The sequence below is a fragment of the Capra hircus genome, unplaced genomic scaffold (assembly GCF_001704415.2).
Source record: "Capra hircus breed San Clemente unplaced genomic scaffold, ASM170441v1, whole genome shotgun sequence".
NCBI classification, from domain to species: Eukaryota; Metazoa; Chordata; class Mammalia; order Artiodactyla; family Bovidae; genus Capra; species Capra hircus.
This window is the reverse complement of record NW_017190141.1, coordinates 36,848-61,840: the sequence shown is the minus strand read 5'-3', so window position 1 is coordinate 61,840 and position 24,993 is coordinate 36,848. Positions and strand designations below refer to the sequence as shown.

Sequence of the window (24,993 nt, the reverse complement as noted above, 5' to 3'; positions counted from 1 at the left end):
GCAGATGGGGCATTGGAGAGCCTAAGGGACAGGGTGGCCTTTCCAATCAAGGCTGCCAGTCACTGGAACTCCACAAGGCCAGTCGTGAACCTGACCCCACTCTGGCACCACACACAGACATCGCTTCCTGGGAGACCTCTGTGGGGAAGGCAGGGAAATCCATGGGACGTGTCCCTTCATTTCACTTCTGTCCAGCACTGTGTTCTCATGGTCAAAACCTCTTATTTCAATGAGTTTTAGCCTCTGTTTACTTTCACACAAAATAACACAACCTAATTGTTTTATATCTGTCTTGAAATTTTAAATATTTCCACTTTTGTTTTTGTTCTTCAATATGACTTTTAATTCATTTTCACACTCTATGGTGATAGAAGTTAGAATAGTGGTTACCTCTATTGGGAAGAGGCAGGAAATAAAACAAATTTGTAAATTATACTGTATTATAGAAGGGGTTGAGCGGTGTGGGAAAGAACAGCATGAAGATGATTGACTGCCCACCGGGCTGTCAGGAGGGTGGCCGCAGGAGGAAGGCAGGTGAGAAGATGAGACATGGGCAGACTCGGAGATGACGGAGGTGGCCAGGAGCTATATTTGAGAATTAAGGCAAGGCAGGGAGAACAGACTATGCAAAAGCACTAATCCCTCAAAAAACCTGAAATGTTGAGGGTACAGCCAAGAAGCCAGTGTGGTCAGCATGGAGTGAACAAGAGTGAGCATAGCAGAGGGGGTACAGAGGTAATGGGGATTCACAGATGAGAATGTGGGGCCTTTATTGTCATTATAAGGACCTCTGGCTTATATTCTGAGTGAGAATAAAGCCAGTGAAGGGAACTGAACAGGGGAGACATATCTGGCTTACATTTTGAAAGGAAGGATCACTGTAACCACTAGAGGTGCTTCAACACCATTGCCACCATCCCCAGCAGCAGCACCTGCCTCCCTCCAGCCCACAGGGGCAGAGCTCTCTGGGTTCTGTCATGGCAGACTCTGTTCATGCTTATGGAGGAACAGGAGCGGCTCTGCCCCGCCACTGGCCTCAAAGATCCCTTTAAAACCGGCCAAAATATATGAAGCTCAGGCTGTGAAAAAACTGGGCATCAGGCCAGGGAGGATAAGCAGTGATCTTTGGGAGCTGAGACATGGAAGAAACAAGCTGTGCAGCTGCCCCAGTTTGCTGTCCACACAGACTGCCAAGGGCATGTCCTGCCGCCCCCTGGATGTTGAGGGGGGATCGCAGAGCAGAGGCTGTTGGAGCTGGCAGGTGGCAGACCAGAGAGGAGAGGGCGGCAGAGGGAGGAGAGAACCCTGCATGAGAGAAAACCTCTCTCGCCAGAGAGTCTGCTGGAGCCATAGCAGAAACTTGCCATTCAGGTGACATCATATACAGTACTCAAAGGGATCTTGTCTCAAACTCCCACTGATCAACCCTTAAGGCAAGACTCAACAGGATCAAAGTGTTTCTAAGTAAGTAAATAAGATTACATTTTTAAAAGTTGTGGAATATACCTAGGGAAAAACACACCCAGCACCCAAGGAAAAGAGTATGCCAAGAATGAGAAATATCCAAACCATTATGAGGAGAGAAATCAATTGATAAAAGGCATCTCAATTGGAAAGAAAAAAGTAAAACTATCCGCAGACAACATGATTGCCTATGCAGAAAATCAAATGGAACCTACAAAATATTGACAAGAACTAATCAAATTTAGCAAGATTATAGGGTAAAAGATATATGAAGAGAGAGCTAACTCCCCACACGCAATCACTTAACTAATTGTCCCAGCACTTTTCTTTACTGACTTGAAATAAGTACAGTTGGCCACAAAATTTTTATTTTAGTGTGCCTAGATGTTTTGTCTCCTCATACAAACTAAGTTTTTTATTTTAGTAGGAAATCAAGCCAGTTGTGACAAAGATGTTGGGCAACCAGAAATCTGGTAGCAGATATATTTTCTGAAAAGAAATTGTGATCAAGAGTCTTTTTTTCTTTTTTTGAGGAGAGTCTGTTTTCTCTCTCTTTTGTTTTGTTTTGTTGCATTTCACGGCTTGTAGGATCTTAGTTTCCCACCATGGGACCAAAGCCACGCCTCCTGCAGTGGAAGCCTGGAGTCCTGACCACTGGACCACGACAGAATTCCCTGTGATCAAGAGTCTTAAAAAAGGAATAGAGAATCATTTAGGTCAATATTTCTAACTTTTGGAATATGTTAAAACTTTAAGGAAATAACCATTGATGGAAAGAATTATATACACGAATTCCACTGAATCATTAACCACAGTAATGAAAAAATTGTAAACAACTTAAATGTTCAATAATTACATTATTATTGCTGTTGTTTTTATTTAATAACCCAATTTTAATTTTTTGGCCACACCACATAGCATGTGGGGTCTTAGTTCTGCTACCAGGGATTGAAACTGCAGCCCTTGCACTGGAAGTGCAAAGTCTTAACCACTGGACTGCTTGGGAAGTTCCCAATAATTACATTATGATGCATCTTATATCTATTTAATAACACATTTTTGAAGAGCTTTTAGGAAGTGGAAAAGGTAGTATATTAAATTTAAAAAATTAGGAAAATCTTTAATGCTAAACTTGATAGAAGACAAGAGGGGATGACTGAGGATGAGATGGTTGGATGGCATCACCAACTCGATGGACGTGAGTTTGAGCAGGCTCAGGGAGTTGGTGATGGACAGGGAGGCCTGACGTGCTGCAGTCCATGGGGTCCCAAAGAGTTGGACACGACTGAGTGACTTAAATGAATATTACATGCTTTTATAAATTTAATGCCCAAGTACAACTAGAAAATATTGTTTAATATTGACCATATTTAGTGCTGAACATAGGGCTCTAATTTCATTTTCCTAATTAGTTTTGAATTACCTTGTCCTACTGGAATAACTGAATTTCAGAACCTTCCCTCTAACACAAGAACAAATATAAATTTTTTTTTTTTAAATCTAGAAGCGCATTAGCTGAAAAGAAACTGAGGCACATAAAGTAGCTTAGCTTTATTTTCTGCTATAATAAACAGTGAAGCATCCCACTCCTCAAGCAGCAGGGAAACAAAACAAGTGAACCAAGAGAGACCAAAGGCCACTACAGGCAAAAACTTAGACTCAAATAACAAAGTGGCAATGACTCTTGAGTATGAATTCCCTATCGCTGCCGAGTAGAGGACACAAGGTTAGGCTTCAGCTCCTTTCCTCAGCCTAGGTTTTGGAAAAGCTGATTGAGGAACGGGTTGATGGAAAGTCGGATGAAAGCAAGGTCTTCAGCACTCCATCTACTAAAACCGGGGAAAATCAGGTTAAATGGGAGTTTGTTCCTGTAAGTCCAGGGTACCAGCCCCCCTCCTTATACCAAGCCCCTCAGTGTCCATTATAGCACTCATAAGAGGGAGCTGACACCACAGCACCCAACGCCTACCCCCCACTCCCCAAGGCAAACTCATCTGGAACTGACACAATCAGGTCACTGCCATTCACTACAAATTCCTTTCGAATAATTCCTTGGTGGCGTTGGGTATCTGGGAGCAGAGATCTGCGAGCCAAGTATGCCTCCTGTGGGGACTGGAAAGGCACTCTGAGTGTGCTGGGAGAGACATGGTTAAGGCACCATCCATTACTGAATTTGCTGGTTTCTCAGGCTTCCTCACACCTCAGCGGTCCGTTTTTACCCCAGGATGCCCATGCTTCCAACCACCACCTGAGACCACCCTGAGCTGCCTCCCTAACTCTTTGGTCCATCTTCCCCACCCTCCAGGCTCCTCACGCCTTGACAACCCCATTCCCTGCCAGGCTGCCCAGTCCCGCTGCCCTGGATTGCCCCCGTGCTCCCTTCTATCCCTTCCTCACGGGGCTGGCATGTTTCCCACCACCATATCACTGACCGTGCCTAGGGAAGCTCCATGAAAGGATACAGCACCACCTCTCCAGGTCTAGGCCTTACAGCCACAGGTGCTACATCTCCACCAGGTCCTGGGGCACCTGGTGCCCGCTCACTCCGGAGAAGAGCTCTAGCAGCTTCCATCAGCGCTCTTTCTCTGCCAGGCCCACCCCGGCGGCGTAATGGGGCCCGGTAACCACTGCGGCCTGAGCCCTCACCTTCAGCACCACCTGTGCCACTACCCGATGCCTGCATGGCTGCCACACGACACCCTCAGACGCCAACACAACTGGCAGAAAAACTGAGCTCCGCAGGAAGTCCCTCCTCTTCTGCGTAAGGACGGCAAAAGTGCGCCTGTGCAGACACGCCTCAGGGCGCTTCCTCGCACCAGATTGGTTACTGCCCAGCCTGCGCGGCTACCCATGAGCCGCTATGGAAAGCCCGTGGGGCTGGAGGGACTCTGCTCCCTCATGAAGCCACGCAGCTTTCAGGTGCCTGCAATGTGCCTGCACACTTGGGCCCCTCCAGTGCTCGCCCAGATGGCATGGAATGGACCCCGCCAAGTGTCCACAGAGACGCCACTGAGACACAAGTGACAGCTTTCCAGGCTCACGTCCTAAAGCTAGTTCCACAAAGCAACTTTGATTTCTCCAACGTATGCCACAGAAGGGTCTCACTAGACTAAGATGCCAGTCGAGGGCAAGGGGCCAAGCCACACGACCCACCGACATCCCCCCTCTGCCTACTCCACATCTATACCTGTGCTGTTTGACTGGAGTGATAGCTGGCGCTTCCTATGGTCCATGCGCTGTTTCAGCTGCTTTCCATGTGTTCATCCATCATGTCAGTTTTCAGACAGTATGGCCATGTCGGTGTCCTGTCTCCCGTGATGCAGGTCTCCTCCAAACAAATCACACACACCCAATCTCTCACCAAAACTAGTGAATAAAAGTCTTGTGCATTTTGGTTTCTGGATGTCTCAAAACTATGATGACTGCAGTGCTCCATCAAGCACTGGACTTAAGTTGGGTCTGAATGGTGAGATCTGCAAAGGATAATGATAATGACAATGGCAAATAATTTGAGTGGCACAGTGACAGAACTATGAAGGAAAGAGAGTGTATGATAGAATGAGTTTCACAGAGAGTTTACCACCGTGACAGGTGAATGCTTTTGAGTGAGTGTGACAGAGTGAATGTGTGATTGGGACAGGAATTTAAAAGGACAGTGTGTGACGGAAGAGGCAGAAACCATGACAGAGGGAGTGTGTGGCAGAGTGTCAGAGATACATTCTAAGAGAGATAGGGTGAGAGAGAATACATGTGATGGACAAAGCATTATAGAGTGATGCAGGAATATTACAGAAAGAGTGCATGTGACAGATAATCTGACTCAGCATGAGAAAGTAAGTGTGAGAGACTGTGTGAAAGAAAATGGGTCTGTCACACATATCAGAGTGGGACAGGGAATGAACCTGACAGTGGGAGGCAGCAGCCTGGGCAAGTGGGTCAGTCCTTGGAGACCATGTTTCCCCCAGGGCGGCCATGCCCAGGTAGCCATCTGGGGGAGGTCAACAAATTGACTTTGTTCAGCTGCCCAAGAAGCACTGATGTTAAAAAAGCTAGTGGATGTGATGACATTCCTGCAGAACTTGGCAAATCCCTAAAGGAGGATGCCATCAAGGATTTCATTCATTATGTCAGCAAATCTGCAAGACCATGGGACTGGAAAAGATCAATCCTCATCCCAATTGCCAAGAAGGGTATGGTTAGTACCAAATAATGTGCTAACCATCAGACAATTGCACTCATTTCCCATGCTAGTAAGGTCATGCTTAAAATCTTGCATACTAGGCTTCAACATTGTGTGAACCAAGAACTTCCAGATGTCCAAGCTGGGTTGAGAAAAGGAAGAGGAACTAGACATCAAATTGCCAAAAATCACTGGATTATATAGAAATCAAGTGAAGTTCAGAAAACCATCTCATACTGTTCCTCGACTAGGCTAAAGCCTTTGACTGGTGGACAATGAAAAATTATGGAAAGCTCTTAGAGAGATGGGAATAGCAGACCATACTACCTGTCTCCTGAGAATCCTGGGTGCGGGTCAAAAGGAAACAGAACCCTATATAGAACAACTGATAGGTCAAGATTGAGAAAGGAGTATGACAGGGCTGTCTTCTGTCACCCTGTTTGTTTAATCTATATGCTGAGAACATCTTGAGAAATCCCAGGCTGAATGAGTTACAAGCAAGGATCAAGATAGGTGGGAGAAACATCAACAACCTCAGATACATGGATGATACCACTCTAATGGCAGAAAGTGAAGAGGAACTTAAGAGCCTCTTGATGAGAGTGAAGGAGGAGCATGAAAGAGCTGGCTTAAGACTAAATATTTAAAAAACAAAGATCATTAAAAAAAAAAAAGATCATGGCATCTGGCCCCATTACTGCATGGCAAATAGGAGGGGAAAAGGTGGAAGTAGTGACAGATTTCCTCTTCTTGGGCTTCAGAATCACCGTGGATGGTGACTGCAGCCATGAAATCACAGGATGATTGCTTCTTGGCAGGAAAGTGATGACAAAACTAGACAGGGTGTTGAAAAGCAGAGACATCACTCTGCGGCAAAGGTTCATAGAGTCAAGGCTATGGTCTTTCAAGTGATTACACACGGTTGTGAGATTTGGGCCGTAAAGAAGTCAGAGTATCAAAGAATCTGTGCCTTCTAACTGTGGTGCTGGAGAGGACTCTTGAAAGTCCCATGGACAGCAGGAAGATCAAACCACTCAATCTTAAAGGAAATCAATCCTGAATATTCACTGGAAGGATGGATGCTGAACCAGAAGCTCCAATATTTTGGTCATCTATGGGAACAGTTGACTCACTGGAAAAGTCCCTGATACTGGGAAAGTTTGAGGGCAGAGGAGAAGAGGGTGTCAGGGGATGAGATGGCTGGGCGGCATCAGGGATGCAATGAACATGAACTTGGGAGAACTCCAGAATATGGTGAGGGACAGGGAGGCCTGGCGTGCTGCAATCCATGGGGTCACAAAGAGTCACACAGGACTGGGTGACTAAAAAACAACAAAAGCTGCCCAGACCACGTTGTTCCCAATCAGATTCATCAGTAATAAAGCTTATATTTGGGTTGAAACACATGTCAAGGGGGATGTGTCAAAGGTTGCAGATGCTAAGCTGGACCTGTTTGAAAAGAGTGGGAAAGGACCGGCAGCAGGCATGAGTGGATGGTGTAAGTGAACTCCTTATAGAGGAAATGATTCAGGTGGTCTAATTTATAAAGCCACACACTTTCTTTTGGGCTTTCGAAAGACAGGTGGCGCTAGTGGTAAAGAATCTGCCTGCCAAAGCAAGGGATGCAACAGACAGGTTCCATCCCTGGTGGTGAAGATCCTGGAGAAGGAAATGGGAAGCCACTCTAGTATTCTTGCCTGGAAAATTCCGTGGACAGAGGAGACTTGTGGGCTATAGCCTGTGGGTCACAAAGACTCAGACAAGATTGTGCCCACGCATACATATACACATATACTTTTAATCCAGAAGAAAGCAGAGGTTAGAGAAGTGGCTACAATTCAGGACAGAGCAAGATAAAACATGATGAGGACTTCCCTGGGGGTTCAGTGGACAGGAATCCATCTGTTAATTCAAGGGACACTGCTTCAAATCCTGGTCAGGGAAGATCCAACATGCCACGGAGCAACTGACCCCTTGCCCCACAACTACTGAGCCTGTGCTCTCGAGCCCATGTTCTGCAATATAAGAGAAGCCACCACGATGAGAATCTGGTGCCCAGCAACTAGAGAGTAGCCTCCACTCCCTACAACTAGAGAAAGCCTGTGCGCAGCAAGGAAGACCCAGCACATGCAAAAATAAATAAATAAAATCAACAGGAGGAGAAGAGAGCAGGTCAGCTTCTCTGACTAAAAAGCAGTGCAGAGATGGACTAGGGAACCTATACAAAAGCCAAATGGGAAGTAAAGCCTCGTAGTCACTTACAGACAACTAACTGAGCTCTCTATCCCAGATTCCCCTGTGGGTGCTACAAAGCGGGAGCCACAAACAGGCATTTTTACAGTTTTAGTTGTTGGTTTACCAGATATTAATGGGGTTCACCATAATCCCTGGAGAAAATCATGTTAGGGCAGAAGCAGATTCACATGGGTAGTAGAGTAGGTGTGGACACTTTGGTCAGACATGGGTGAGGAAAGCCCAAAGAATGCACCGAGCAAGGGTCTAGCATGTTGACTTCTGCTGTCATCCATACACAAGTGGAAACTCATGAATTAAACAGACCCTTCTGAGGGTTTGACCTTAGGGTAGAAGGAGAGTCAGCGGGATGTCTAGGTGGCTCTGACTCACGCCTCCACAGATGACACCATGAGGATACCCTCATAAACTCCCACTGAGGGGACTGGTCACAGTTTCTCAGGTGCAGAAACGCTGGAGTTCAGGGATGTGCAGGCTTCACTGGATTCAGTCATGCCTCTGCTATGGCTGCACCCATCTCCACTCCTACCATATCCTGCGACCTTTGCGGGTTTCCTCTTCTATAACTAACCTATTTGTATCCTTGCCAATTTCTACAAATTACAGTTGCAGTTATCTTCTCGATGATCAGCAGGATATGAAAAATATCAGTATATTCTTGATATTAATCTGTCATGGTTTGAAAACAATGTTTAGGAAGTACTCCTCCACTCCACGCTCACAAGGATATTTTCTTAAAATTTTTATAGTAGCTTTATTTATTTGATAACTCGGGCAACATTTTTGCTGGACACCATTCTAGGTCTCTATGTAGGTTACAGGCTAGCCAGGAGAGACTGTCAAGAGATGAAAAAAAAAAATGAGGGAGAACCAGATGGTGGAGGAGTAGGTGGACAAGGAGTACATCTCTCTCCATGGATACATCAGGAATACACCTTGAGACCCAAAAGTGCATGAAGAACACCAACTGAGAACAGACAGGAGTACCTGACCAGCAGAAAAGAGTATATAGAACCATGCAAAACTCAGTAGGATGAAAGAACTGGGGGAGAAACAAGTGTTAGTATGATTAGAACTGCTCTCAGTGGGTGGGGGAACTGATGCATGGGCACGATCCCCACATCAGCGCAATTATCTGAGTCAGAGGAGAAACGTTTAATGCTGGGAGTGAAACAGCTGATCTGTGGCAGCCTAAATGGAATGAGAATCAGACATCAGACAGTCCTTGCTGCCACCATAGATAGCCTGGACAGGGACACACATCCCCTGGAAGGCACAGCACAAAAAAGAAATCCATAGGCCAATATCACTGATGAACATAGATGCAAAAATTCTCAACAAAATTTTAGCAAACAGAATTCAGCAACACATCAAAAAGCTCATACACTATGATCAACTTGGGTTTATTCTAGGGTTGCAAGGATTCTTCAAAATATGCAAATAAATCAATGTGATACACCACAATAACAAATTTAAAGATAAAAACCATATGATAATCTCAGTAGATGTAGAAAAAGATTTTGAAAAAATTCAGCACCCGTTTATGATGAAAATTCTTCAAAAAATGGGCATAGAAGGAACCTACCATAACATAGTAAAGGCTATATATTATAAGCTTAAAGCAAACATTATTCTCAATGGTGAAAAACTGAAAGCATTCCCCTTAAGATGAGGAACAAGACAAGGATGTCCACTTTCACCAATATTATTCAACATAGCTTTGGAAGTCTTAGTGACAGCAATCAGAGAAGAAAAAGAAATAAAAGGAATTCAGATCAGAAAAGAAGAAGTAAAGCTCTTGCTGTTTGCTGATGTCAAGATAATGTACACAGAAAACCCTAAAGACAGTATCAGAAAATTATTAGAACTAATCAGTGAATTTAGCAAAGTAGCAAGATACAAAATCAATACACAGAAATCACTTGCATTTCTATATACTAGCAATAGAAAATTAGAAAGAGAAATTAAGGAATCAATCCCATTCATCATTGAAACAGAAAGAAATATCTAGGAATACACTTACCTAAGGAGACAAAAGAAGTGCACACAGAAAATTATAAGACACTAATGAAAGAAATCAAAGATGATAGAAACAGATGTTTCCTGGGTAGGAAGAATCCATATTGTGAAAATTGCTATACTACCAAATGCAATCTACAGATTCAATGCAATCCCTATCAAATTATGAATAACATTTTTTAGATATAAATTTATTTATTTTAATTGGAGGTTAATTACTTTACATTCACAGGACTAGAACAAAAATTTTCACAATTCATATGGAATTACAAAAGACCCCAAGTAGCCAAAGCACTCTTGAGAAAGCAATGGAGTTGGTGGAATCAACCTTCCTGACTTCAGATTATACTACAAAGATACAGTCGTTAAGACAGTATGGTACTGGCACAAAAACAGAAATATAGACCAATGGAACAAAATAGAAAGCCCAGAAATAATCCCATGCACCTATAGGTACCTTATTTTTTGCAAGGGAGGTAAGAATATACAATGGGGCAAAGACAGCCTCTTCAATAAATGACACTGGGAAAACTTGACAGCTACATGTAAAAGAATGAAATTAGAACACTTCCTAACACCACACACAAAGATAAACTCAAAATGTATTAAAGAACTAAATGGAAGACCAGAAACTATAAAACTCTTAGAGGAAAACATAGGCAGAACACTCAATGTCATAAATCAAAGCAAGATCCTCTATGATCCACCTCCTAGAGTAATGGAAATAAAAACAAAGTAAGCAAGTGGGACCTGATTAAACTTAAAAGCTTTTGCACAGCAAAGGAAACACTAAGCAAATTGAAAAGACACCCCTCAGAGTGGGAGAAAATAATAACAAATTAAACAACTGACAAAGGATTAATTTACAAAATATATAAGCAGCTCATACAACTCAATACCAAAAAAACAAACAACCCAACCAAAAAGTGGGAAAAAAGACCTTAACAGACATTTTTCCAAAGAAAACATACAGGTGGCTAACAAACACATGAAAAGATGCTCAACATCACTCATTATTAGAGAAATGCAAATCAACACTACAATGAGATATCACCTCACACCAGTCAGAATGGCCATCATCAAAAAGGCTACAGACAATAAATGCTGGAGAGGGTGTGGAGAAAGGGAACACTATTGCACTGTTGTAATCGATATAGCTACTATGGAAGACAGTATGGAGATTCTTTTAAAAACTAGGAGTAAAACCACCATATGACCCGGCAATCCCACTCCTAGGCATATACCCTGAAGAGAGCAAAATTGAAAAAGACACATGTATCCCATCATTCATTGCAACCATTTACAATAGCTAGAACATGGAAGGAACCTAGATGTCCATCAAATGGATAAAGAAATTGGGGTAAACATACACAATGGAATATTAGTCAGCAATAAAAAGGAATGCCTTTGAGTCAGTTCTAATTCTAATTTGGATGAACCTAGAACCTATTATATAGAGTGAAGTAAGTCAGAAAGAGAAAGAGAAATATCATATTTTAACATATATATGTGTGCATATATATATGTACATATATATACACACATATGTGTATATATATACACACACACACATACGGGATCTAGAAAAATGTCACTGAACAATTTATTTACAGGGCAGCAACTGAGAAACAGATAGAGATTAAAGTTTTGGACATGGGGAGAGGGGAGGAGAGGGTCAGATGTATGGAAAGAATAACATGGAAACGTATATAATCGTGAAAAATAGATAGCCAATGGGAATTTGCTGTATGGCTCAGGAAACTCAAACAGGGGCTCTGTATTAACCTAGAGGGGTGGGATGAGGAGGGAGAGGGGAGGGAAGTTCAAAAGGGAGGGTATATATGTCTACCTATGGCTGATTCATGTAGGGGTTTGACAGAAAACAACAAAATTCTATAAAGCAATTATCCTTCAATAAAAAAATAAAAAATGTGAAGAAAAGAAACCAAAAAACAACTACACTATGTAACCCATGGGAAGATGGTGAGAACTCTGGTAGGAAGTGCAACAAGAGAAAGGAGAGGGGGCACTTGGAGAAGTGGTTTCCCATTTTCAACCAGGTGGTCGGGGTCAGCTTCGTTGTGAAGCAGAGACTGAGTGAGGACTTGAGGGAGGTTTGGGAGCATGAGGAGACCAGTGTGGCTGGAACAGAGTGGGTGAAGAGAAGAGCAGCAGGACGGGGGGCTGAGAGCCGACAGGGAGTGGATGTGGAGGTCTCAGGGGACATGCTGAGGGCTTGTGCTCACAGTGAAGTGGGAGGTGGTGGAGGGTGCCATGTGTTGAATTGTGTCCCCCAGAAAACAACAACAAAAAAAAGATTTTGAAGTCCAAACCCTTGGAGCCTGTGGATTGACTTGATTTGAAATTAGAGTTTTGCAGTTATACTTAGTTGAGGTCACACAGCATTACAGTGGACACAATCCAATGACTGTTAGGTTTATAAGAAAGCCATTTGAATATACACACACACAGAGGCTGTGTGAAGACAGAGGAAGAGTTGGAGTGAAACGTCTGCAAGGCAGAGAAGGCAAGACGCTGAAGGCCACCACCAGAAGCTATGAGAGAGGCCTGGAACTGACTCCCTCGGTGCCATCAGAAGGAATCAGCCCTGCCAACACCACAATCTCAGACTCCTGGCCTCCTGAACTGTGAGAGAATAAATTTCTCTTGTCTGAAGGCATCTCCTTTTGGTATTTTATGATGGAAGCCCCAGGAAACTCATATAATTATCAACAGAGTAGTGATATAATCTGACCGATATTTTTGATTCGTGAAGTCTGGGTTGATATTATTTGTATTGTTTTACATGCTTATTGATATTGACTTCATACATGAAAGACTTCCCTACTGAAAGGTCACAAAGTTCTCATCTGAGTCCTTAATTTTTTATCCTTTTAGCTTTTGCCTGTAGAGCTCTGAGTGTTTGAACATAATTTTGTGAATGTCTGAAGGTAAGTACACAAGGCAATGGAGGTTTGTTTTTCCACATACGGATATTCTACAACCATTTGTTCAACAAAAGACTATCCCCCCTCCATTGAATTATCTAGACTCCTCTGCCGAATAGCCACTGACCACATATGTATGTCTGGAAATGCTTCTGGACTGTCAGTCTTGTCCCATGAACCTGCAGCTCCAGTACTGGACATGTAGAGTAAGTTATGAAATTAGGCTGTGTTAATCTTTTCACTTTGTGCAGAGCCACAATTGTTCGGGCTATCATCAGGCTTCTCTTCTCACATAAATTTCAGTATCAGCTCATCAGGGATTTCTCTGGTTGTCCAGTGGTTGAGACTCTACTTGCCAATGCAGGGGGCACAGATTCAATCCCTGCTCCGGGAAGAGCCCACAAGGTGCAAGGCAACTAAGCCTAAGCACCACAACCCCTGAGCCTGTGCTCTAGAGCCTGCCAGCTGCAAGTACTGAAGCCAGAGCACCTAGAGCCTGTGCTCTGTAACAAGAGAAGTCATCGCAATGAGAAGCTTATCTGCTGCAACTAGAACATAGCCCCTACTCACCACAAATAGAAAAACCCCATGTGTGCAGCAGCAAAGACCCAGCCCAGCCAAAATTACATAAACAAACAAACAAACAAATGAATATTTTAAAAAAAGAATCTGCCTTACAACGCAGGGGACATTGCTTTGATCTCTGGTCAGAGAACTAAGATCCTACGTGCAGTGGAGCAACTACTGAGACTGGGCATTGCGACTGGAGTGTCTGTGCACTGCAACAAAATATCCTGCATGACACAGTGAAGTTTTCACATTCCCCAAATAAGATTCGATGTAGTGAAATAAAGAAAGAAAATATTTGTTTAAGAAATCAGGTCATCAATTTCTACAAAAATATTTGCTGGCATTTTGATGGACTCTACAGATGAGTTTGGGGGATATTGAGCCCTGAACAGTATCAATTTTTCTCAGCAGACATGATTTAAGAACATGCATGTGATCTATCTCTGCATTTTTAGGTCTTCTTCAATTTCTCCCATGGCTTTCACACACACATTTTTGTGACAAGTTTTCTTAAATGTACCTCAATGTTTCATAAAGGGCAAGGAGCCCTGTGTGTCTCAATCCAACTAGGAAAAGTGGTACTGCAAATGAGAAGTTATGAAGCCAGAAAAGATGCAGGCTGGACCACATAGGACTTTTCAGGCCACTGAAAGGCTATGGCTTCAACTGTGACTGAGAGGGAGCCAGCTGGAGGGTTTGGAAAGAAGTAATTACAAGACCTGAGAGGTATTAAAGCAAACTAGCAGCTTCAGCAGTCCATGAATGGGGTGAAAGTAGCTGAATGATTCCAAGTTTGCTGACTAAAGAAAGGAGAATCAGACGACAGTCGCATCCCCCTGGTGAACTGGCTTCACAATTCGGGGCCAGATTGGGGAGCATTGTCTAGGAAGAGTAGACCCCAGTGCCCTTTCTCAAGGTTTTGCCCATCCCCTGTAAACTCACCACGCCCGCTTTGGTGATTTACCCACAAAAACTCTCATTTGTCTCCTTTTATACAATATGGTTGGTGGTTTCTTAGCTAAGAGCCAATCCCTTAGCAAGAAAATTAAGTAATACACAAAACTGTGGTACCTCAATTCAATAATAGTGAATACTTTGCTATTGCAAGTGAAAAAAGGAATAAATCAACAACAACAACAAAACCCACCTTGGTTTAAGCCAAAGGGAGAATTTCTGGGTCTGTATAACTACAAAGTACAGAGGTAGTTTCTGTCTTCAGGCAAGGCTGGATCCAGCATTTGGTTCCCTGAGATCTGCCTTCTTGCTCCAGCTCCCCCTCTGTCCCTTGCCAGCCTGCCTCCCCCACAGCTCCCAAACTGTCACTGGTTGGATGATATCAACACAGCTGGAGGAAAGCAGTGTTCCGACTGGCCTGGCTGAGCCACCTGCCCACTCCTGGAATCAGAGGTGAAGTCAACTCTATCATAAACATAATGGGTGAGAGAAAAGGAAAGGGGTGATTTCCCAGGGTGACAGGAGGATACCAGAACCAAGAGAAGGAAAATGAATGCCAGGTGATTAAATCCATTGATGTCCTCGATGGTGGTATAGACTTTTCATCAAATTCAAAATGAATTTCTAATGTTATTTTTTTAAAGTGAGATAGGAAAGATTCTTCATTCATGGGAGCATGGGCCCTGCTGCAGACCCTCTTATCAGCTTCTGTCCCCTGACTCTGGGGGTCCACATCCACTTTTGGGGGAGTCCTCTTCCCAACGTTCCCTCACAAATCTTTGCTGAATTGAAGTTTCTAAGTAAGTGTTTTTTTCAAGGGGGAAATGGAGCAGACCATTATTTTCCAAAGCAAAATCATTTCAAAAGTCATGATTCTTTATGAAGATATTTAATCAACGTGGAAATCTAAATATTGATATTTTCCCCTAATGTCCAGTGATGACTTTGGCAGTTAAGGGGTGCTCATTCTGGGAGGTTATACTCTGCACTGCCCAACATGTTCATATGGTTGGAATGTACTGAAAGACAGGAATATGCCAGACCCAGAATTCTGCAATTTGCTTTCATCTCTTTCAGTATTAGTTCCCAGCTATCTGGTTTGCTCTCTGATTGTCATATGTTATTCCAGCAGGATGAACTCACCATGGATTTTACTCAACATTTCCCCCTGTATTTACATTCTACCAATTTTTCACAATGACCAAACAATGCATTAAATAATACTGTGGTCGATTTTGCCTTGCTCATATATACAAGAATTTTCCTATGATACATTAACAAAAGAGGGTCAAAGGATATGTGCATCTTAAAATGTAATAGAAAGTGCCAATCAAATGTCCAGATAGATTTTACTACCACTCTGATACTGTATAAGCGTCCTCGTTTTGGCTTCCAGTGGCTTCCTGGTGATCCAGTGGTATAGAGTCTGCCTGCCAATTGAGGGCACATAGGTTCAATCCCCAGGCCAGGAAGATCCCACATGCCCAGGGCAACTAAGCTTGTGTGCCACAACTACTGAGCTCACCACAATCTAGAGTCCGTGTTCCTCTACAAGAGAAGCCTCTGTAATGAGAAACCTGAAAACAGCAATTAGAGAGTAGCCCCCCTCTGGCTCCAAGTACAGAAAATCTGCACACAGTTAACAACACGTGGCACAGATAAAAATAAAGAATCTTCATAAATAAAACTTTTAAAGAGCCCCTGTTTCCAGCTATAGCCTTCTCAGACATTGAAGATTTCAGTTAATTAAGTTCATCCTACACTAAGATATACTCTGTTCCTACAGAGCCCATCTTAAAAAGTAAGATCAAAAGGATCAAACTGTTTCTAAGCAACTTAACAGGATTTGAGAATAAAGCTTAAGAATAAGTTTAGGAATAGAAAAATATCAAGCATGGAAGGGAAATTTGATATTGCTTCGCATCCAATCTAAAATTACCAGGAGGCAAAGAAGCAGGAAAGTCTTATCCATTAGGACAGAAATCAGTGTGTTGTTGTTCAGCCACTCAGTCATGTCTAACTCTTTGGGACCCCATGGACTGCAGCCCTCCAGGCTTCCCTGTCCTTCACCATCTCCCGGAACTTGCTTAAACTCATGTCCATTCAGTCGTCATACCATCCAAACATCTCATCCTCTGTCGTTCCCTTCTCTTCCTGCCTTCAATCTTTCCCAGCATCAGTGTCTTTGCCAATGAGTTGGCTCTTCATATCAGGTGGACAAAGTGTTGGAGATGTCATCTTAACAAAAATCAGTTAAAATGCATAAACTGGAAAGGAAGAAAGAAATGTGCATTTATTTACAGACAAAATGATTGTCTTAAGTAGGAAGTTCAACGGGATCTACAAAAGAGCTATTACAATTAGTCAGTGAGTTTATCAAGGTTTCAGGATACAAGGATACTCTTGAGAGAGCCTTGGACTGCAAGGAGATCAAAGCAGTCAATCCCAAAGGAAATCAGTCCTGAATATTCATTGGAAGGACTGATACTGAAGCAGAAGCTTCAACACTTCGGCCAGCAGATGCAAAAAGCTGACTCATTAGAAAAGACCATGATGCTGAAAAAGATTGAAGGCAAAAGGAGAAGGGGACCATAGAAGATGAGATGGTTAGATAGCACCAGCAACTCAGTGGACATGAATTTGAGCAAATTCCAGGAGACAGTGTGTCTCAGAGCCTGGTGTGCTACAGTCCATGGGGTTGCAAAGAGTCTACTGGACACAACTTAAGAGACTGAAAACAACAACATTCTGGTATTTTATGTATAAATGTAACTATAAAACTGAGAAAATATTCCAAAATCAGTACTGAATGGCAGTACACAACTTTCTTATTCTCCCATTTCTTTTTTTAAAATTCACTCATGATCATTTATTGGCTATAGTGAGTTCCAGGCACACAATGAATATGAAGGAATCAGAGAAGTATTGTGCTCAAACAAATAATAATATATATAAACTGATACACACAGAGACCATGGAAATGTCCCGCTGATGGTATAAATCAAGAACCATGCCAGAAATCCAGGAGGAAGAATACCTCTCCTTGGGGATGCTGGGAAGACTGTGGTGGAGGTGATGTTTGAGTCTTTTTTTAAAAATTTCTGTTTATTTATTTTCCTTTACAATATTGTATTGGTTTTGCCATACATTGACTTGAATCTGCCATGGGTGTACATGTGTTCCCCATCCTGAACCCCCCTCCCACCTCCCTCCCCATCCCATCCCTCTAGGTCATCCCAGTGCACCAGCTTCAAGAACCCTGTATCATGCTTCAAACCTGGACTGGCGATTCATTTCACATATGATAATTTACATATTTCAATGCCCTTCTCACATATCATACCACCCTCGCCCTCTCCCACAGAGTCCAAAAGACTGTTCAATACATCTGTGTCTCTTTTGCTGTCTCGCATACAGGGTTATAGTTACCAACTTTCTAAATGACACATATATGCATTAGTATACTGTATTGATGTTTTACTTTCTGGCTTACTTCACTGTGTATAATAGGCTCCAGTTTCAACCAGTTCATTAGAACTGATTCAAATGTATTCTTTTTAATGGTTGAGTAATATTCCATCATGTATATGTACCACAGCTTTCTTATCCATTCATCTGCTGATGGAGATCTAGGTTGAGTCCATGTCCTGGCTATTATAAACAGTGCTGCGATGAACATTGGGATACACATGTTTCATAGAAGGAAAGAAATCTTAAAAATTAGGGCAGAAATAAATGCTAAAGAAAAATAGGAGACCATAGCAAAAATCAATAAAACCAAAAGCTGGTTCTTTGAGAAGTTAAATAAAATTGACAAACCATTAACCAGACTCATCAAGAAACAAAGGGAGAAAAATCAAATCAACAAAATTAGAAATGAAAATGGAGAGATCACAGCAGACAACACAGAAATACAAAAGATCATAAGAGACTATTATCAGCAACTATATGCAAATAAAATGGACAACTTGGAAGAAATGGACAAATTCTTAGAAAAGTACAACTTTCCAAAATTGAATCAGGAAGAAATAGGAAATCTTAACAGATCCATTACAAACATGGAAATTGAAACTGTCATCAGAAATCTTCCAACAAACAAAAGCCCAGGACCAGACGGCTTCACAGCTGAATTCTACCAAAAATTTAGAGAACTACCAACCTAGATAGTATATTAAAAAGCAGAGACATTACTTTGCCGACTAAGGTCCGTCTAGTCAAGGCTGTGGTTTTTCCTGTGGTCATGTATGGATGTGAGAGTTGGACTATGAAGAAGACTGAACGCCAAAGAATTGATGCTTTTAAACTGTGGTGTTGGAGAAGACTCTTGAGAGTCCCTTGGACAGCAAGGAGATCCAACCAGTCCATTCTGAAGGAGATCAGCCCTGGGATTTCTTTGGAAGGAATGATGCTAAAGCTGAAACTCCAGTACTTTGGCCACCTCATGTGAAGAGTTGACTCATTGGAAAAGACTCTGATGCTGGGAGGGATTGGGGGCAGGAGGAGAAGGGGACGACAGAGTATGAGATGGCTGGATGACATCAATGGACGTGAGTCTGAGTGAACTCTGGGAGTTGATAATGGACAGGGAGGCCTGGTGTGCTGTGATTCATGGGGTCACAAAGGGTCGGACACGACTGAGCGACTGAACTGAACTGAACTGAACACCTATCCTATTCAAACTCTTCCAGAAAATTGCAGAGGAAGGTAAACTTCCAAGCTCATTCTATGAGGCCATCATCACCCTAATAATAAAATCTGACAAACATACCACAAAAAAAGAAAACTACAAGCCAATATCACTGATGAACATAGATGCAATAATCCTTAACAAAATTCTAGCAATCAGAATCCAACAGCATATTAAAAAGATCATACATCATAACTGAGTGTGCTTTATTCAAGGGATGCAAAGATTCTTCAATATCCACAAATCAATCAATGTAATACACCACATTAACCAATTGAAACATAAAAACCATATGATTGTCTCAATAGATGCAGAGAAAGGCTTTGGCAAAATTAAACATCCATTTATGATAAAACCCTCCAGAAAGCAGGAATAGAAATTACATACCTCAACATAATAAAAGCTATATATGACAAACCCACAGCAAACATCCTCAATTGTGAAAAATTTAAAGCATTTCCCCTAAAGTCAGAAACAAGACAAGGGTGCCCACTCTCACCACTACTATTCAACATAGCTTTGGAAGTTTTGGCCACAGCAATCAGAGCAGAAAAAGGAATAAAAGGAATCCAGATTGAAATAGAAGAAGTAAAATTCTCACTATTTGCAGATGACATGATCCTCTACATAGAAAACCCTAAAGACTCCACCAAAAAATTACCAGAGCTAAGCAATGAATACAGTAAAGTTGCAGGATATAAAATTAACACAGAAATCCCTTGCATTCCTATACACTAACACTGAGAAAACAGAAACAGAAATTAAGGAAACAATTCCATTCACCATTGCAATGAAAAGAATAAAATACTCAGGAATATATCTACCTAAAGAAACAAAAGACCTATGTATAGAAAAATATAAAACACTGGTGAAAGAAATCAAAGAGGACACAAATAGATGGAGAAATATATCATGTTCATGGATCAAAAGAATCAATATAGTAAAAATGAGTACCCAAAGCAATCTATAGATTCAACGCAATCCCTATCAAGCTACCAACGGTATTTTTCAGAGAACTAGAAAACAATTATTTCACAATTTGTATGGAAATACAAGAAACCTTGAATAGCCAAAGCAATCTTGAGAAAGAAGAATGGAACTGGAGGAATCAACCTCCCTGACTTCAGGCTCTACTACAAAGTTACAGTCATCAAAACAGTATGGTACTGGCACAAAGATAGAAATATAGATCAATGGAACAAAATAGAAAGCCCAGAGATAAATCCACACACCTATGGACACCTGATCTTCAACAAAGAAGGCAAGAATATACAATGGCATAAAGACAATCTCTTTAACAAGTGGTGCTGGGAAAACTGGTCAACCACTTGTAAAAGAATGAAACTAGAACACTTTCTAACACCATACACAAAAATAAACTCAAAATGGATTAAAGATATAAATAAAAGACCAGAAACTATTAAACTCCTAGAGGAAAACATAGACAAAACACTCTCCAACATAAACCACAGCAAGATCTTCTATGACCCACCTCCTAGAATATCAGAAATAAAAGCAAAAATAAACAAATGGGACCTAATTAAAATTAAAAGCTTCTGCACAACAAAGGAAACTATTCTCCCACTTCTTACAGTGTCTTCACTTATGTTGTACTCCTTGAATACCTGGATCGCAGAACCTCTCCTCCTACTGAAAGATACATGCAGTATGAGGAAGTGCAGAAGGTAAAAGTAAAGTCAGAAACAGCTCAGTTTTATTTTCTGCAGTTAACAATCACCAAACAAACTATGTGGACCATGAGCCCCCAAGGAACACCACAGGCACAAGATGAAGCCCAGTGAAATTACTGCAGAAAGCAATGCCTTGAGGAAGGACACTTGAAGCTAGGGCAGATAGGCTAGGTTTAAGCCCCTTTTCCGTGCTGAGGCTTAGCAAAAAGGGGGGGCACAAAGTGCTGCAAGGTCCACATCACCAGGGAAAGCTTGTCCAGACAGAAGGTGATGGAAGTCTGGAGAAGGCCATGGTCTTCAGCAGGCAATCGGCTAAAAGGGAGGTAACATGAAATTCAAGTCTCCGTGGAGGAGAAGAGAAGCATATCCTCCCTCTGTCCCCGCACACTGATAAGCCCAGAGCACCACACTTTTCCTTTAGGCTTAACCCACATTCGTCTCCTCCTGGGCCAAGACTGGCCTTGGCCACCACCCACCATGCCTTCCCTAGCCCCGGCCCCCTTTAGAACTGACAGAACCAACAGATGGCCATTAACACTGAGCTCCTTCTGAACTGGTGCTCGCAGTGGAGTACTTTGAGACAGGAAGTTGCAGGCGATCTTTGCCTGAGCGAGCGATGCAAAAGGCACAATGAGGCTGCTGGTGGAGATACGGTTAAGGCACCATCCACACTAGTCATTTTGCCTGTACCTCAGGCTCCTTGCTCACAGAGAACCGCCTTCTCCCACAAGGCTGCCGTCAGACACCCTGGATATCACCGCCTGACCCTCTGGATCCCTTCAGGTTGCTTTACCTCACCACCATCCACACTAGTCATTTTGCCTGTTCATCAGGCTCCCTGTTCACAGAGCCCCGCCTTCTCCCACAAGGCCACCGCCAGATACCCTGTATATCACTGCCCAACCTTCTGGATCCCTTCAGGTTGCTTTTCTTCACCATCATCCCCAGGCAGCCAGACCACCCCTGACCCATACCATCCAGCCCCCCAGAGTACCCTTCTCTTACACTTTAGGCCCTGCCACCTGCAACCCCCCAAACCACCCCTAGCCCACACCCTGACTCCCAAGGCTGCCCAGCCAACCGGGGCTCCTGGAATAGGATACAACTGGAGAGGTCGGTTACTCAGAACTCTGGTTCTGGGTGCAGCATCTCCACCAGGCCCAAGAGTGTGGGGTGCCTCTGGGATCTGCGGAATGTCACTGGCTATGCCATCTGACTCTTCTACAGTGCTGAGGCCTCTGGGTTCAGCCAGATCGCCAGTGCCACCAGGGACTTCAGGGTATCACCAGGGCCAGCTGGGTCGTCAGGGCCATCTCAGCCACCAGCACCACATGGCATGCCGCGGTCTTCACGTGCTGTGCCTGCTGCAAAGGCCATGGCAACTGCATCTTCATCGTCTGCCCTCGTGGCTCCTCCACCGTGTGCCTTGAACCCTCCCTACAGAACCCAGCCCTATAGTACAAGGCAACTCAGCATCAGCAGAGCGCCTGCACAAACAAATCCTGGTCTTACCTCACGATTGGTTCCCACAAACAATGGGCATCCCCTGCTGAAGCTTCACGTGTTCATGTGCCGTGTCACCCCAATGTGCATGCAGAGACACCCACGCGGTCTGTGCCCTCTAAGTCAGCCTTGCCTAAGGTCCAGAAACCTGATAAACGGCTTAGCTGTTGTGAGGCCTCTGGGTGGCGCTACACCCTTAGTGTGGGAGCAGCTCCTCAGTGCGAATGCCCAAACAGACCCTACCCCACTCCTCAGTGCACATGACTATTTCTGGTCTGAGCCTGCAAACCCCAAGTGAACCCTGGTCCCTTTGCACCTCCAAGACTGCACTGCTGCCAACCTGGCCATGCTCATGGGTGAGCATCCTGCTGAGCTCAGGTCCTTGTCATTGACTTCTGGAGGGGAGTCGGGCACCCCTGGGTCAGGGCCAGTGTGTCCATCTGGTGTCCCACACGTAGCTCATGTGTGTGTATGTACTTCTATGTGCGTGAGTGCATGGGCAGGTACATGCACATGGGTGTGTGAGCATGTGTGTCCGTGTGTCTGCCTGAGAGAGAGTGCCCATGCACACGTGCCAGTGCATGGGTGTGTGCCTGTGTGTGAGACAGTGTGTATACAGGTGCATGCACATATGGGTGTGCATGTGTATGTGGAGGTGCATGCACATAGGCATGTGCATGTGTGTGCAGGTGCTTTCACATGGTCATGGGCATGTGTGTGAAAGAGAAAGCAAGCACATGCTCTGGTGTTGCACATCAGTGTGTCTGTGTGTGTGCGTGAGAGTTTGTCATCAGGTGCATGAACATGTGTGTGTGCACGAGAGAGAGTGCACGGTTCAGGTGCATGCATATGGGCATGTGTGTATGTGTGTGTGGGCACATATGTAGGGCCCCACTCTGGACGCATGAGGCCAGGGATTCAGAGTGGGCTATGCCTGCTCGCCTGGGGAGGGAAGCAGGGACTGCTGTTGGACTCACTGGGGATGTCATGGGGATGTCATGGGGCTCTGGGCACACAGACCACAGGGACTCTAGACTGTGGGCCCCCCAGAAGCATGGGAGGGACTGGCTGGACCCAAGGGCTGCAGAAGGGGCAGTGACCCCTGGGACACCCCCAGTCTCTTGGCCCTCTGCTGGCACAGCCTTCGTGGGTTCACCCTTCACAGGAACAAAGTCGTGTGGCTCTCTGGGGGCCTGGATGAGTCAAGTCAACAGGCAAGGTACAGCCAAGGGTGATGGCAGGACTGGAGTAAGTGTATATCTCTTTCCCTATAACCCTCTGCCGACAAGTCAGCAGGGTCAACTGATGCATTATAGTGGGGATCTTGGGCTGCCTACCTGGCCTGCTCATGCTGGCCCCCACCCTGCCCTCTGGGATGGGCACCACCACTGCAGAGACCTGAGGTGGGCACCCGCATGGGTGTGGCTCCAACATGAGAGCTTCAGGCTGATGCCCTTTCCACATCTCAAATCCATGTGGCAGGTTCACTGAACCCCACGTGTCTGTCACGTCCAGTCTCGAGATGGCTGAGGGGGCCCTTGGAGGCCTTCCCTCACACCCTGACATGGGCTGGATGGGTGGGGCTGGGTGAGGGCCAGGGTCCAGTGGGGACACCCTTACTGTGCTAAAAGCTGCTGCAAACATAGCAATAAAAATGTTATTTCCAGCGTGGCTGCGGAGCTCTGTGTGGTTGGTCCCCCTCTGCCACCCCACTGTCCTAAGAGGGGAAGGAAGCTTTCCTTCCTTCCCTCAGAGGATCTCCTCCTTCCAGCTCAGACTCAACACACTCAAGGAGCCTCTGGGCTTCATCAAACTACTCGAGTGGAATGCTTCTATCTTTGCCTTTGCTAACTGTGGAGGTTGTAAGGGTAAAACAGAAATTCAAGGGTCTTGTGCCTGAAGATAGAGACGAGAACAACTCTAGACTCTCTAGGGTCTCTTCCTGAGACTAGAATGATTCCAGCTACTTTTAGTTATCCATTCACCTTGAATGAAGCATTGTTTCAGACACCTCAAGGTGTAAATGTCTATAATGTCGATTGGTAAAATTATGTCTTTATTGGAGATTACTCTTCCGCACAGTTCTGTGTTACTTTTGTAGTCTTTGTCTTCCTGTACTGCATTGCTCCTCTTCTGCTCTATGTTCATTAAACAAACCTGCATCATGATAGTCGAAAGCTTTCCATGACTGACTTTGTAGTTACTATTGTTGACACTTTTTGTGGTTGGTGTGCACTTCAGCTTGGGTTACAGCTCTTAAAGATACTAAAATAGCTACCAGTCACTATATTGTCCAGGAACTTAAGCCTTGTAATCTTCAAGAAGTGATGTGTCATTTTGTCTCTGTGACTAGTATTCAGTTCAGTTCAGTTCAGTCGCTCAGTCATGTCCGACTCTTTGCGACCCCATGAATCGCAGCATGCCAGGCCTCCCTGTCCATCACCAACTCTCGGAGTTCACTCACTCATGTCCATAGAGTCCGTGATGCCATCCAGCCATCTCATCCTCTGTCGTCCCCTTCTCCTCCTGCCCCCAATCCCTCCCAGCATCAGAGTCTTTTCCAATGAGTCAACTCTTCGCATGAGGTGGCCAAAGTACTGGAGTTTCAGCTTCAGCATCATTCCTTCCAAAGAAATCCCAGGGCTGATCTCCTTCAGAATGGACTGGTTGGATCTCCTTGAAGTCCAAGGGACTCTCAAGAGTTTTCTCCAACACCACAGTTCA

The 24,993-nt window shown here is 43.9% G+C and overlaps 1 pseudogene; it reads left to right on the top strand.

Moving 5' to 3' along the window:
- Positions 1 to 4,314: 4,314 nt before the first annotated feature.
- On the top strand, positions 4,315 to 24,529 carry LOC102187472 (annotated as a pseudogene).
- The last annotated feature ends 464 nt before the right edge of the window (positions 24,530 to 24,993 follow it).